The following is a 15,348-nucleotide window of genomic DNA, read 5'->3' as shown; positions in this document are numbered from 1 at the left end:
AGATTGCGGAGGTCTTGGAGTCCCGTATATCACTAAATACTATTTGGCGGCCCAACTAAAACAAGTAATAATATGGAACAATGATCCAACTACAAGTTGTTGGCTGGGTATTGAGTCTACCTACGCAGGACCCCTTTCTCTACCGGCAACCCTTTGGACCGTGGGAGGAAGGGAGAGTCTAGCAGATAAATTAAAACTGGGAGCAATGAGATGTACATGGAAGATATGGACAAGAAATAAAGAGAAATACCATTTAGCATCTTCCCCCACTCTAATGACCCCCATATTTAGCAACCCTGAGTTCATACCAGGCTGCCTCCCAAAGGGCTTAGTAAATATAAAGAGCTAAGGTTGATAATAGCGGAGGATTATGTATCCAAAGATACGATTCTTGCACTCCCAGAGCTGGAGAAAAAACATAAAATTACAAATTTACCAGTATTTGGTCACCTGCAAATTCGACATTACCTACAAACAGTCTCAAAAGACACAGTGTTTTCTGCTATGACAAAATTTGAGAGATTATGCAGAAGAGCCTATTATTGTAAAGGTCTGATTTCGGATATTTTTATATCTGAGCCTGGCGTCAACTGCGGTATAATCTAAGCATAGCTACGTGCTAAAATGGGCAGAAGACTTAAACCTAGACTTGGACAGGGACGACTGGGAGGATATCTGGGAAGCGGCCTCTAAAACATCAATTTGCACAACTATAAAAGAAAACGTATCCAAAATTCTGTTTCATTGGTACCTAACCTCAAATAGATTGAGCCAGATTTTCCCCGGGTCCTCAGATTTGTGTTGGAGAGGATGCGGGCAAAAAGGAGACATGGCTCATATCTGGTGGAATTGCCCAAAAATTCAGGGGCTCTGGATCATGATACAAATAATGATACGAGAACTCCTGGGGGTAGAGATAGAGGTGGACCCACTGGTCTTGGTGCTGGCTAAACCAATAGAGGGACTACAACCCCAAGAGAACAAAATAATAAGCCACGTTCTCACAGCAGCTCGCTGCTCGTTAGCTGCGGCATGGAAAAAAATAAACGCCCCCTCCAAGCAGACAGTATTGAGACGTGTCAGGGAAATAAGATTAATGGAACTCCTTTCGGCACAGCTGGGTCAAAAGGTGGATAAATTCCATAAGGTTTGGCCAGTATGGCCAGACAATTAACAAAAGAATAAATGGGCCACACAAAACTGGAGTTAACAAGCCCCCCACTCCTCTCATTCCCCCATACCCCTCCCCCCTCCCTCTTCTTTCTTGCTTTTCTCTTTACTATCCTTGATGATTTTCTCTGTGAGAGAGATGTCCGGAAGCGGCTGCTTTCCCAATAGGCTGTTAAAATGTAAAAATATTAGAAAAGTTTTGTAGACGACAACAGATGAAAGTTAATATATAAGAAAAGAAGACAACAAGAGTATTATTTATGTTGTAATATAATGTTTAATATTTCTTCCTTTTGTAAAATGTGAAGTTGTAACAGATGTATGTTAATAATTGTTATACGATGTCATTCTCTCAAAAAACAATAAAAAAATTGAAACAAAAAAAAATGCCTAAAAAGGGGTTGTGCTATGAAAGTGTAACTCTAATAATAAGAGCCTGTGTAATAAGCACAACTGGAAAGGAGCTAACTAGAAACACCAAAAACCAGCGCTTGACCTATAACTAAACTAGTGCTCTAACGTGATAACAAAATATCTGAATGATGTGAACATTAATGAGCATATAACATAAATGAGCCAAAACACAAAATATACAGCAGCCTAAGGTTTCCAACAGTGTAGGTTATCTCGTCAACCTACACATAGATCATGTACAAGAATATGAAGGATACCTGGCGCTTAAAAAACAAGAGTGTCCATACAGTGCAGTTCTTGAATAGTCCAAATTAATACTCCAAACCAATGAACCGGATCGTTGTTGATTTCGAATGTCCCCCCCTATAAAGGGTTAAACAAAAATACACAAATTGCGCAGTATGTCTGGGTTGGTGTAATAGAGACAATGTGAACACAGTGCATCTACTTACAAGATTTCTCTTGTTGCTTTCAATTGAGAGGATCTGTGCTTTAACCTCTTCTTTCCTGCTGAAGTCACGAATCCCACGTGAATTTCCTCAATCTTCTTCCTCTTTAGTCTCTCCCGGATTGGATGGTAGATAGCATAGAAGAGGAGAGAATACATCAGGATAGTGTAGATGGTACAAAACAATTTATTTAAAAAACATAAAAACAGCCAAATGCAAACACACATGTAGATGAGATATAAGATCAATACTAAGATGCCGTCTGGTACTTGTTAAGAAGTCCCTTTAGCCACAACTCAGACAGGACAATGAAGACTCTTCTCTGCAGTATCGCAATACTCAGAGCTCCCCTCTCTGTCCGTGGTAAACTCCGGCGCTTGTTCTGCTGACGTCACCACCTGTGCGTCGTCCGCGTGACTGGGGACTTCCTCTGCCGACGGTACCTCTAAACTCCTCCCCCCTAATGCGTTTCGTGATGTGGGGATGTCACTTTCTCAAAGGATAAGGAGCTGGTGTCAACGCACACTATTTATACCCCAGGGACAGCTGTAACCCCTTGGCGTACAACAGTGCATACTGACATGATACAACATAATTAAAATCTTCTATTACAAATGTTAGTCATTTAAACAAGTCCAAAGTGATACAAAAAAGTATTGCGCACATAAGTGATTAATGAGTGATAAGTGCTATTGTGACCTAAATGAAAATAAACATAACCTGATTGGAAGGAGGTTTTATGCCGCTGTTCTTATGGGATGGCTCAGCAATCCAAAACTAGTACAGAAAAGAAGAAAAAACAGCGCAAAAAAATCTCATGGTGTAGTATATTAAAAATCAATTTATATGGTAAAAGGTGATTATTGCACATACATCAATAAAAACATATAACAGCATAACATGTTAGGGACATGTTACCACTCGGCGGGAACAGCAGGGCGCGGACTGGTGTGTAACTGGAACGTCCTTCCTCTGGTCGCTGGTGTATACAATCGGAAAGCTCAACTCTGCTTGAGAAGCCTCCCTGTAACAGCCGTCAGCTCAGAGGTGGTGATCTCCTGATCAGTTCCGGGTTAGTCCGCGGCGCTTGTGACATCATCAAGTGGCGTCCTTCTGCCGATCGCGTCTCTCCACACTGGATAGTATAGCGAGTGGAAGTCCAGAACAAAGTTTATGCAGTAAATGAAAGCCACAATGGGAATCGAATAAGATAATAAAGGAACGCGCCCTCTCCTACGCGTTTCGTATCGAAATACTTCTTCAGGGATGTATTTCGATACGAAACGCGTAGGAGAGGGCGCGTTCCTTTATTATCTTATTCGATTCCCATTGTGGCTTTCATTTACTGCATAAACTTTGTTCGGGACTTCCACTCGCTATACTATCCAGTGTGGAGAGACGCGATCGGCAGAAGGACGCCACTTGATGACGTCACAAGCGCCGCGGACTAACCCGGAACTGATCAGGAGATCACCACCTCTGAGCTGACGGCTGTTACAGGGAGGCTTCTCAAGCAGAGTTGAGCTTTCCGATTTTATACACCAGAGACCAGAGGAAGGACATTCCAGTTACACACCAGTCCGCGCCCTGCTGTTCCCGCCGAGTGGTAACATGTCCCTAACATGTTATGCTGTTATATGTTTTTATTGATTTAAACAAGTCAAAAGAGACTGAGCCCTGGGATTCAATGACATGTTAAATGCAAAACATAAAGACATTATCTGTGCAGTGGATACAATGTGGGTCAATCCCTTAAGAAGGAGGCTAGGTCGAATTCTATATTCAAGCCTTTAGGTGTCAGTGTCCTCAGTGTGTACATACAGAAGCTTTCCTTCTGGAGAGACTCCTGAGTCTGTCACCTCCTCTCCAGTTTATTTTAGGGCACTCTATCCCTTTGCATACTAGTCCTTCAGGATTCTGACTATGAGCTATTTTAAAATGATTAGAAACCCTATGATATTCGAACCCTCTTTTTATATTATACACGTGCTCAGCTAGCCTATGTTTGAGGCGTCTCCCTGTTCTCCCCAGACCCCTCAAATGTAGGCTAGCTGAGCACGTGTATAATATAAAAAGAGGGTTTGAAAATCATAGAATCCTGAAGGGCTAGTATGCAAAGGGATAGAGTGCCCTAAAATAAACTGGAGGGGAGGTGACAGACTCAGGAGTCTATCCAGAAGGAACGCTTCTGGATATACACACTGAGGACACTGACACCTAAAGGCTTGAATATAGAATTCGACCTAGCCTCTTTCTTAAGGGATTGACCCACATTGTATCCACTGCGCAGATAATGTCTTTATGTTTTGCATTTAACATGTCATTGAATCCCAGGGCTCAGTCTCTTTTGACTTGTTTAAATGACTAACATTTGTAATAGGAGATGTTAATTATGTTGTATCATGTCAGTATGCACTGTTGTACGCCAAGGGGTTACAGCTGTCCCTGGGGTATAAATACTGTAGTGTGCGTTGACACCAACTCCTTATCCTTTGAGAAAGTGATGTCCCCACGTCACGAAACGCGTTAGGGGGGAGGAGTTTAGAGGTGCCGTCGGCAGAGGAAGTCCCCAGTCACGCGGATGACGCACAGGTGGTGACGTCAGCAGAACCAGCGCCGGAGTTCACCACGGACAGAGAGGGGAGCTCTGAGTATTGAGATACTGCAGAGAGGAGTCTTCATTGTCCTGTCTGAGTTGCGGCTAAAGGGACTTCTTAACAAGTAGCGGACGGCATCTTAGTATTGATCTTATATCACATCTACATGTGAGTTTGCATTTGGCTGTTTTTATGTTTTTTAAATAAATTGTTTTGTACCATCTACACTATCCTGCTGTATTCTCTCCTCTTCTATGCTATCTACCATCCAATCCGGGAGAGACTAAAGAGGAAGAAGATTGAGGAAACTCACGTGGGATTCGTGACTGCAGCAGGGAAGAAAAGGTTAAAGCACAGATCCTCTCAATTGAAAGCAACAAGAGAATTCTTGTAAGTAGATGCACTGTGTTCACATTGTCTCTATTACACCAACCCAGACATACTGCGCAATTTGTGTGTTTTTGTTTAACCCTTTATAGGGGGGACATTCAAAATCAACAACGATCTGGTTCATTGGTTTGGAGTATTAATTTGGACTATTCAAGAACTGCACTGTATGGACACTCTTGTTTTTTAAGAGCCAGGTATCCTTCATATAATTGTACAAACGGAAGGAACAGTAGATGGGTGAGTGGATGAGTACATAAAACCCACTGACTGTCTAACATAAATCACACGAGACCCAACTGTTCGTGTTCCTTTATATATAGGATAATGCGGCGGATATATATGGGGCTACTAGTGGTTACATACCACCCATTGGATTTTTGAGTATTCCCGTATGCAGTTTTTCACTATTGGCTCTGGGCAAGAATCACGCAACAATCACAATTGATTTATTTACATGGTTTATTGTTCGGCATCGTGTATGATGTTCATTAGAAGTATTTGTCAGCAAATTGTTACTTGATTTATCTGCACCCACTTACCTGTGCTTCTACAGGAAACCTTGCCGGTTGTGCTTACTACACAGGCTCTTATTATTAGAGTTACACTTTCATAGCACAGCCCCTTTTTAGGCATTTATAACACTCACTTTGTACCAATCTGGTTCGATATTTTTTATTCCATTATATACCCAATAAATTTGGTTTTAATTTACTCATACTCATATTTCACTACATATAGGACCAGATTTTTTGTCTTTGACTGTATATCACTCATTAGACAGGGCACTCTCCCCTCACAGTTCCTGAGTGCAATATCATGGGACTTATCCGGGTGGTAGTGTCTCTGCTCCACCCGGTGTTTCTTTCCCAGTGTATATTACACAGTGTCATGAATTATTTAGCAAAAATAAAGCCAAAATGGAGAAGCAATGTGTGAAAAACTAAGTACACCCTTACTGCTTCCATAGTAATTAAGTTGCTTAGTAGCAGACAGGTGCTGCTAATCAAATGCCCTTGATTAATTGATTATAAGCAAGTGTGACCACCTCTATAAAAGCTGAAGTTTAGCAGTTTGCTGGTCTGGAACATTCAGGTGTGTGTTAACACAATGCCAAGGAGGAAAGACATCAGCAATGATCTTAGAGAAGCAATTATTGCTGCCCATCAATCTGGGAAGGGTTATAAGGCCATTTCCAAAGAATTTAAAGTTCATCATTCTACAGTGAGAAAGATTATTCAAAAGTGGAAAACATTCAAGACAGTTGCCAATCTTCCCAGGATTGGACGTCCCAGCAAATTCACCCCAAGGTCAGACCGTGCAATGCTCAGAGAAATTGCAAAAAAAACAAGAGTTACATCTCAGACTCTACAGGCCTCAGTTAGCATGTTAAATGTTAAAATTCATGACAATCCAATTAGAAAAAGACTGAACAAGTATTGTTTGTTTTGGAGCGTTGTCAGGAGAAAGCCTCTTCTCTCTAAAAAGAACATGGCAGCACGGCATACGTTTGCAAAGTTGCATCATTGCGATTTAAGAATTGGGAGAATGTGAGTGTGTCTTTTCCCCAATTGAATCCATTTGCTTGTGCATCAAACTATATTACGCTATGTACTCCTTATCTATTTTTCAAAAGACAGTTACGCGTGACCAGACTATTCTCCTGCAGATATTTATGCGAGTGATTTGTTCACTTCATCACCTCCACACAACTTTCACTGGGTATTTCTTGGTTTGAGTTATAGTGTGGTTAGCACTCTATATTGCGCTTTATTTTCTTTACATTATTACTTACACACGGTATTCTAGATCCCGTTTATTTAAAACTGAACAGAGAAGCTCCATTTGCTTTATTGTTGTTTTTGATATTGCGCTTCTCTTTTTCCCTTTACAGTACTATTTGTGCTGGGTGAGCTTACCATATAACACATAACAGCATTACTTTTTCCTCCTCGCCGCCTTCTATTGCTTCACTAATTTTTCCTCTCCCCTCCCTTATTTCCCCATCAGCGTCTTTTTTTTATTTCCTCCTCCCTGTTTCCCTCCAAATTATTTGAGCGAGCTTTGCAGCTTTGCCTGCATTAATAGTCAGTGTTATTAGGGCTGCGTAGTTCACCTGAGCTCACCTGCATGCAGCTGTTGATGCCTTAACTCTTGTGTGTCTGAAGATTAGCTCTTTTCAATGTTTTCCAAGCACTGCAGGAGCTCCAGTATAAAAATAATTTCATAAGCAATTCCAGAGAGAGTATAACACACAGCCAAAAGGAGTGGGTCCACAAGATCATAAAAAAAAAAAATTCCTTTATTTGTCTATATGCAGAAACAGAAGTGAAAACCTCCTACATGTTTCGTGCCCCAGCACTTTATCACGGAGTATATATACTAGGAGGTTTTAACTTTTGTTTTGTTGGATAAATAAAGGAATTTATATTTTTTATGATCTTGTGGACCACTCCTTTTGGCTGTGCGTTATACTCTCTCTGGAATTGCTTCTGGACGCCTCAACAGTGACAGCACGCCGGAGCACGGATACAGAACGGGGGCACTTCTGATATGTGAGTTACAGTTTCTATAGTTTTATTTATGTGGTTCAGCTAGATCCAGGGATCATCCCAATGAGGGGCTCTGTGGTGGGTTTATTCCTGGTACCATACCCCTTCAGGGATTATTGGTCCCCCTAAAGACGGCATACCACTGAAGAACTGTGTTTAATCTATTCTGTAGCCCCCGTACCTGTTCTGTGTATTTATATAACAAAGACTTATATAATAGATCCATCACTAGAGCGCTTGCATCACTGAACATTCTATGCATATAAAATCATTTCAAGTCCAGGTTGTTTATGCCTTATATTTCTTCTTATATTCCTTTGCAATATCGTATTTCTTGCTCATTTGAAATTAGGCAATTGCTTAAATTCATGACTTGATTACTTTAAAATCGGACTGAACAGAATAAACATGAAACACATTCAGTGCTTACAAGAATTTAACACAGAGAAAGAGAGAGACTAGTTTTTCTAAGTATTCATTGTATTTAAATAAATAGGTTAAATGAGAAACTTAAGTCAGACCTGACCCAACTGAACCTATTTGCTTTTTCCTCTAGTGTCTCTCTGTCTCCCTCCCTCGCCCCCCCCCCCCCTTCCTGCTGAATAAATATGCTGTGCCTTTTACTTGAGAGCTAATCCCTCCTTCAGATGTTATACAGTAGCAGCAGAGTTCTGTGTGCATGTGCATGCTTGACTTGTTAGCTGGGAGCCACGTTACCACTGACCTACAGAGATTGTTCAGATATTTGGCTTTGTAAACCTTTTAAGGTGAGTGCCTTTTATGCTTTTTTGAGTTTACAAAATAAGTTATACTGTAAGTAAACAGCATTTCAAGAAAGGGCTAAACCAATTGTGGTTTTATATAATCCAACTCAGTACTTTTATCTGGAAACAAAGGGTCAATAAAGAGGTGCGATATCCTCCAAAATCATCGCATAATTGATTAATGCCCCCAGTATAGGATCTAACTCTGTATTGTATCATTCCTTCCAAGCAACAGGGAACTTCCAATAGGTTAGTAATATATTCAGGAGTCAAAGGATGCTCATATGGTAACCTAACTCCAGAGGTTACATAGTTACATAGTAGATGAGGTTGAAAAAAGACATGCATCCATCAAGTTCAACCAATACTCAATTTAGACGACAGGTACTTTGTCCTATATCTGTACTTACAGTACAGATGTAGTCTGTTTGTATCCGGGTTTTCCTGAGCCTGTCCCTTACGTGAGATTTCCCAAGAAACTGGCGCAAGTTATCCGCGATTTAACCTGGGTGAAGTGAAGCCTGAAGGCCTGGCAGAAATTTGATATATGCAATACCAGCCAGGATCTCAAGTCGATAATCACGAGTTATTGTGTCTCCTCACGTCTAGCTGTAGGAAAAACATGCTGACAAGGGCTGGGCTGAATGTCTACTGCATGTTACATGTTGCTAAGGGCTAGGTGGAGTGGCACTCCTTTACTGCAAGTTACATGAGGACAAGGCCTAGGCTGTATGGGTAATGAATGTTACATGTTGACAAGGGCTAGGTTGAGTGGCACTCACCTTAGTACTTTATGTACAGTACTACTGTAAGTGTATTACATTTAATGCTAAAGAGTAAAAACGTCTTAAAACACTGAAACCAGTGAACACTTTATAAAACAAAACTTTTTTTTTATTATATGAAAAACATTCCCAGTATATTTTTAGTTAATAATTGTGAAATTAATTAAATAAGTGCTCATCCCCACAGCCTTGGGCGTTCCAGGGAAGACGCCTTTTATGCCTTTTAAAAAGACATTTATGTTGTCTGTCACAGCTCGGAAAAGAACCGGGGTCATAATGAAATGCCTTTTTATTTCGTCCATAATATTTCTGCGCAAATTCGGAGCCAGTGCTTTCTTGCCCCTATTGCCACCATAATTAACCACCTTAAACCACTGAAGATACCCGTCATAACTGGCATGGTGTTTCATAATGAGAAGGGCTAGTATGGTTACTTTTCCAGCGCTTCTCAAAAAGTATTTTTCCCGTATGCCCTGCGGGATGTTAGCGTTATGTCTAGGATTGTGCACGTATCGAGTTACATTTGAAGCTGTACTCTCCTGGGTGCTGTGGGTCATGCAGCAGGTGTGCTTTATTCGCTGGGCGAGGATAGGTGGTCTATGGGGATTCTCATTTGAACCAGTACAACTCTGGGTGCAGAAGGTGTTGGTGGAAGAGGTGTGCTTCGGTCAGTGGGTGACGGTAGTATGCTTTCCTCCGGTGGTGTGCTTTATCTTGGTGGCGTGCAGGCCAGTTCCGGTGAAGAAGGTGCAGGTGGTGGACGGCATTCCTCCAGGTCACCCTTCTGCTCCTGCATTGGACATACAGGGGGATGGACACAAACAAAATAATAGAGCCCAACAATGTCATTGTCAATGTTGCCCATGCCCCTCTACATCCCTTCCATTCTCTCCAAAAGTTGATCCAACTTTGCCTCCATTCTTTCCCTGTATTGCTGTGTTGTGTTGCATATTCTTCCGTAGTCACTTAAAGATTCCAGTTAACAAGAAAAAAATGCGTGGTGCTCTAAAAACAAGCCAAAAAATTGTATAAAACAAAAATGAATATAAAGTTCAATGAAGTTGAATGATGATTCCTGTGGTATACAGTAACCCCCTGAATAATGAATAAGGGATTGCCAACCCATAGGCACGTGGAACAACCGTATTGGTAATCACTACTCCATTGTAATCCGACTAGCAGGCTAGGGTCCCCACAAACAATGCAGTAAGGGACCTCACAATAAAGTGTCCAGACATATAATATCGGAATGGAGAATTTGCATGTGATGATAAATAACTCACGTTAGGGTTGGTGATATCCACATAGCTAACAGCCTTCTTCCAGAACAAGGGGTGTGCTTCCATTTTTTCTGAGGTAAGTAACAAAAGTAAAAAGAAAAAAAAGGCACTAGTACTCAGGAAACAGGAAAAATAATTGATTTCCAAGAGAGCGTGTACCCATAAACATAAATAATTTAATGGATAATGCAAAAAACAGCTACATTACGGGGTAAACAGACCCCCACCAACGCGTTTCGAGCGTGAGCTCTTTCTCAAGGTCACAGTTTATTTCAGGTGCACACAGCGGAGACAGCTTCAAAACAAAAGCTCTCTCCCAGATAATACGGTATGAGATACATTTATACCCTAAAAACTAAAGCTCCACCCCTTTTTGGAGGGGCTTGCGCATCACTAAATATTACATCATTTTGTAATACATAACAATACTAAAACTGATGTAAGTTTGTAATACATAACAAATGATGTAAGTGTGCATCAACTAAAATGACATAATCTTGTAATGCATAACAAAAATGAACTGATACATACATTCTTTAAGGGTTGAATGTGAGAAATGATTTCTATCTTTGATTCCCCCAGGCAGGGGTTCTAATTCTGATCTCACTTCTCAAGACTTCACCTGGCACTTAAATGTGAGAAGTCTTCTCTAATTCTATATGCCCCCTCCCTTCTTCTGCAGCTGGGCTGGCCAGAGCTGGTATCAGTAAACACTGAGAGCGAAACATCTTTTAACCCACTATAACTTTCATGCAGCTTTCATACAGACAGAAGACAAAATGGATGACACAAACCCAGCATATTACAACATAAATTACAGACAAGGACTAAAACAATGACAAGATGGCTGACAAAAGTAGTCAAACAAAATGGCTGCTTAGAGCCTAATGCTGTTTACGTCAGACCCCCTTATGTCTCAACTTCGTCAGTCCCTCCTCTGATTCTTTAAAACATTGCTTTTTGAGTTATTGGGATGATGTTAGTCCAGAGACACGTAGGGAGACACAGGGGTGCTCCATGATCTGATAATGCTTGAGGGTATAAGCCAGTGCAAGAGGGTGCCTGCCAAATGTAGTCATAGTCTCGTATGGCGCTGCGGCCAAACTATCTTCTAAAGTTAGAACACTGTACTTGGCATCTTCTTTCTCCAAGGGACTGCTGTAGATTGGATCTGCAAACAATGGCATCAGGTCTGCAGAGGGGGTAGCACATTTGTGGATCATACCTTTGACAAACGTGACACAAACATATATGACGAGTATCACTAGCACACACATTACGGCATTCAAAGGTTTCGCTCCCAGTGATCAAAGAAATCTACGAAGCCCAAAAAGGATTCCATTCTGCACCTCCTTTCCTACTGTCATGCCCCCCTTATACCTCCAACATCACCGTATTAATACGGGGATTTTGCTTTTCCAGCCGAACTTGGCCACGCGCCAGCCGCATCTCCCGTTCAGCAGTAATGGTGCTGAACATTGAAAGCGCCCGTGGCACCAAAACTAAAGAAAAAAGCCTGCACGTTTAAAAATCTCGTGGTGGCGGCCGCAGGAGACCAAAGGCGGCCGCCACTGTAAATACCTTGCCACTCTGATCTTGGATGAAAACACAGCAATGTTCTTTAATTAGGACACATACACCTCCTTTTGATGCTAAAATATAATTTAAAGCCATTCTGCTTTGTAAGGCCATAAGCCAAATCTGATGCAATGGCTGTAGTGGTGTGATTGAGGACATCATCTAACACATCTGTTAATGTATTAAGCCTGACATACTGCACCGACACACTTTATTCGAGCAAATACCCGGTATGTACCTGGCAGATACCTGGAATGCGCCGCTCCTCACCTCTGACAAGCCCCGTTGCGTTTGCCTTCCCAGCCTGGGTTCATGCCTGGCTGATTGGCGGCTGATCTGTTAAATGATAATGATTAGGATTTAATAGGCTGCAATGCTTCGCGTGTCTACCAGATGGCATAAATTCATGAATTGTAATGCAGTATATATATATATATACTGTGCAGTATTGCAGCCAGCGGGAATAAAATGCTTCAATCCCTGCCGGAAAATAACTCAATGCACTCGGGCAGAAAACAGTCACAAACCTCAATACACCCGGGTATACCCGAATTCGTGGGACTAGCCGAGCTCGAATAAAGTGTGTCGCCAGTGTATAGTAACCCAACTCCTACATTTGGAAATAAACTAGCCCAAAATTGTTCTTTCCATAAACTGCTTTTCAGCCCTGAAATATTTGGTGTTTTTCTCCTAATTCTGGTTGTTGGAGGCACTTGACCCATAAATTGATTGGTGTTGCTAGAGTGTCAAAATGGAAACATACAGAAATGATACACAAAATGCTAAAAACCTTATTTTAAGCAAGCGACCTTTATGCTAGATAAAAGAAATGGCATCTATCTCTACCATCATATATTTTGAGAATTAGCACAACATTCTATTACTGAAAATTGAGGGGTTTGGTATCTGTAGAAGCGAATGCATGATCATAACCCCTGCACGTATCATATACATCATTCACTCAGAATATTAGAACAAACAAAATGTCTGCGATGGTCAAAAAGGATGACTTGTGATCCTTTCCTTGTGGCGACACACGCCCCTGGGTGGTCCCCTCCTCTCGGTGGGGGTGCAACACACTTCTGGATCAAAGTTTTGCTGCACATGACACATACATAGAGAGTGATGAGTACTGCCAAAACACATACAAGAGTACTCTACTGAATGAAAATAATAAATTTTTATTAATATATATAATGAAGCAAACATGAAAAAAGGGTGTTTAAAACCTAAAATAATGTACTGAAGAGATCCTGGTATTGAATCTCTATGAATGGTCAGATGGCATTGATATACATCTTAAGATAGCCATTCATGCTAGAATAGATATGCAGTTGTATCTCACAGCACTTTGAATATAATTGCTCATTAAAGTAGACACTTTGTGCAATCCTGAAGGGTATGAGTATATGGAGTTGTTAATCCTAACAGGTCGTGAGATACAAAAGAAAGCTGGGAGCACTAGTTAGTGTGACACTGTACTGTCTGCACATGTAAATTAGATGCAGTCCCAGACAGGAAGAAAACCCCTATAATGGTAAGCAGACTCCTGGGAGAAGCGTCGCTATGGAGCTGGTGATAGTAAGTTTAAAACCCCAATGGGCAATCTGGTGATTCAATAGGGCATATGCACACCCCAGTCCACTTACATACACACACGGTATTGAATATACCGGCAGATACTTCCTGTGAGGTGATCGCAACTCTGCATGCACACGTGATGGGCCCTGGCCGGTGTAAGGTAGAAAGACCTAGTCGTCCCTATCACTTGCTAGTGGGATCCACATCTGTGGCCCACATCAGAGTTAAACTGTCACGTTCCTATACTAGCTGACCGGAGGCAAACTCCTGTGAGTATGCAGTACATGCGACGTCGCTATGACGTCATCCCGACGCGCGTTTCGTTCCAAAGCAAGGGAACTTCTTCGGGGGAGGGGAGGCGCCCTGAACAGACCTGAAATTTATACCCTGTGGTTGCCGTGGTGATCTGGTGACGTATTTGGGTAGGAGTCTCCCTTATTACCATATATTATCACCACGGCCCGTGGTATTTACTTGCCATACATAGTCTGTAGCCAGGGTGTCCTCTTGAGTTAAAATTAGGCAATGATATTAAAAATGAAACTAATGGATGCAAAATGACTGGTGTTGTTTTTATAGGATGAAGATAGTGGGCATTCCCTGTTATTGTGATTGTATAGTAAACACAAGTATTCTTTTCTATGCACATATGTTTACATAAATGTAGTAGGGTAGACCTAAGGTGAGTATATATTAATGTTAATCCTATTCTACATTATTATAGGATGCCTTAAGGTCAAATGGCATGACATGGGGTAAGTTCACAGAAATGCACAGTAATTAAAATCTTAAATTAACCCATGTGGTGATTGTGTGCCAAGAATGAAAATCCACCTGGCCTCTTTCCTAAGTAGGGCATTGTCAATGTCCCCTCCTCGGAGCCCAAGTGACACATGTTCAATGCCTTGGAAGAGAACTGATGTGGTATCCCCATGATGTGACAGATTGATATGTCGTGCCAATGGTGTGTCAACTTCATTCCTAATGGTGCTGGCATGTTCCAAAATGCGGCGACGTAGTTGGCGTGAGGTTTTGCCAACATACATCAAACCGCATTTACATGTCGCTAAATAAATGACCGCACATGTTTTACAATTAAAGAATTCCCTAATTGTATATGTTCTTGACCCATTAGCATTTTTAAAGGTTTTCTGGGGGTTAATAAAACTGCAGGCTTTACAGGCCCCACACTTGAAGGTACCTTTTGTAGTGTTTGTGAGCCAAGTTGTGGTAGTCGGTGTTTTGTAATGGCTATGTACCAATGTGTCAGACAGATTTTTTGGTCTCCTATAGGTAATAGACGTAGTGTCAGAGAGCACTGTCCTATATACATCATCCTCCAAGAGGATGTGCCAGTGTTTATTGATTATTCCTTTTATCTCTCTCCACTGTCTGCTGTACGTACCAATTATTCTAACTGTACTTAGTTCGTTGTCTGGTTGTTTGCTACCATACAGCAGCGTATTACGGTCTGAATGCTTGGCCCGTTTATACGCTCGATTAATGCAGCTCTTACTGTAACCCCTATTAATGAACTTTTGGCTCATAATTTTGCATTGTTTCTCAAAATCCCTATTCGTTGAGCAGTTTCTTTTAGCTCTAAGAAATTGTCCCACAGGGATGCCCTCAATCTGTGGTCTGGGATGATGACTAGTGAATAGTAACAGATTATTAGTGGCTGTGGCCTTGGTATGAACTGTAGATTGTAAAACGCCCTGTTCATCCTTGAAAATTTCCAGGTCCAGAAAGGTAATTCTGTCCTGGTTAATTTCACTCGTGAGGCGTAAATTA

General features: G+C 41.4%; 2 protein-coding genes across 6 annotated transcripts in view; both read left to right on the top strand.

Annotated features, from left to right (window-relative positions):
- Nucleotides 1–15,348, top strand: part of LOC142489892 (retinol dehydrogenase 7-like) — a 276,687-nt gene that overhangs the window by 103,840 nt on the left and 157,499 nt on the right. Inside the window, exon 1 of one of the 3 annotated variants that reach the window (XM_075591459.1) lies at nt 7,438–7,572. The exons of 1 other annotated variant lie outside the window; for it this stretch is intronic. The gene's annotated coding sequence lies outside the window, so the exon portion shown is untranslated. Of the gene's footprint in view, nt 1–7,437; nt 7,573–8,270; nt 8,337–15,348 lie in introns of those variants that run through there. One more of the 3 variants, XM_075591461.1, reaches the window with a different exon arrangement.
- The window catches only part of LOC142489891 (retinol dehydrogenase 7-like), a 147,274-nt gene that overhangs the window by 103,833 nt on the left and 28,093 nt on the right, over nt 1–15,348 (top strand). The window contains exon 1 of one of the 3 annotated variants that reach the window (XM_075591455.1): nt 7,483–7,572. The exons of 1 other annotated variant lie outside the window; for it this stretch is intronic. The gene's annotated coding sequence lies outside the window, so the exon portion shown is untranslated. Of the gene's footprint in view, nt 1–7,482; nt 7,573–8,211; nt 8,337–15,348 lie in introns of those variants that run through there. One more of the 3 variants, XM_075591454.1, reaches the window with a different exon arrangement.

Source organism: Ascaphus truei, chromosome 3 (assembly GCF_040206685.1).
Source record: "Ascaphus truei isolate aAscTru1 chromosome 3, aAscTru1.hap1, whole genome shotgun sequence".
NCBI classification, from domain to species: domain Eukaryota; kingdom Metazoa; phylum Chordata; class Amphibia; order Anura; family Ascaphidae; genus Ascaphus; species Ascaphus truei.
Note: the sequence above shows the minus strand (reverse complement) of the source record. Positions and strands in the feature narration are given on the sequence as shown.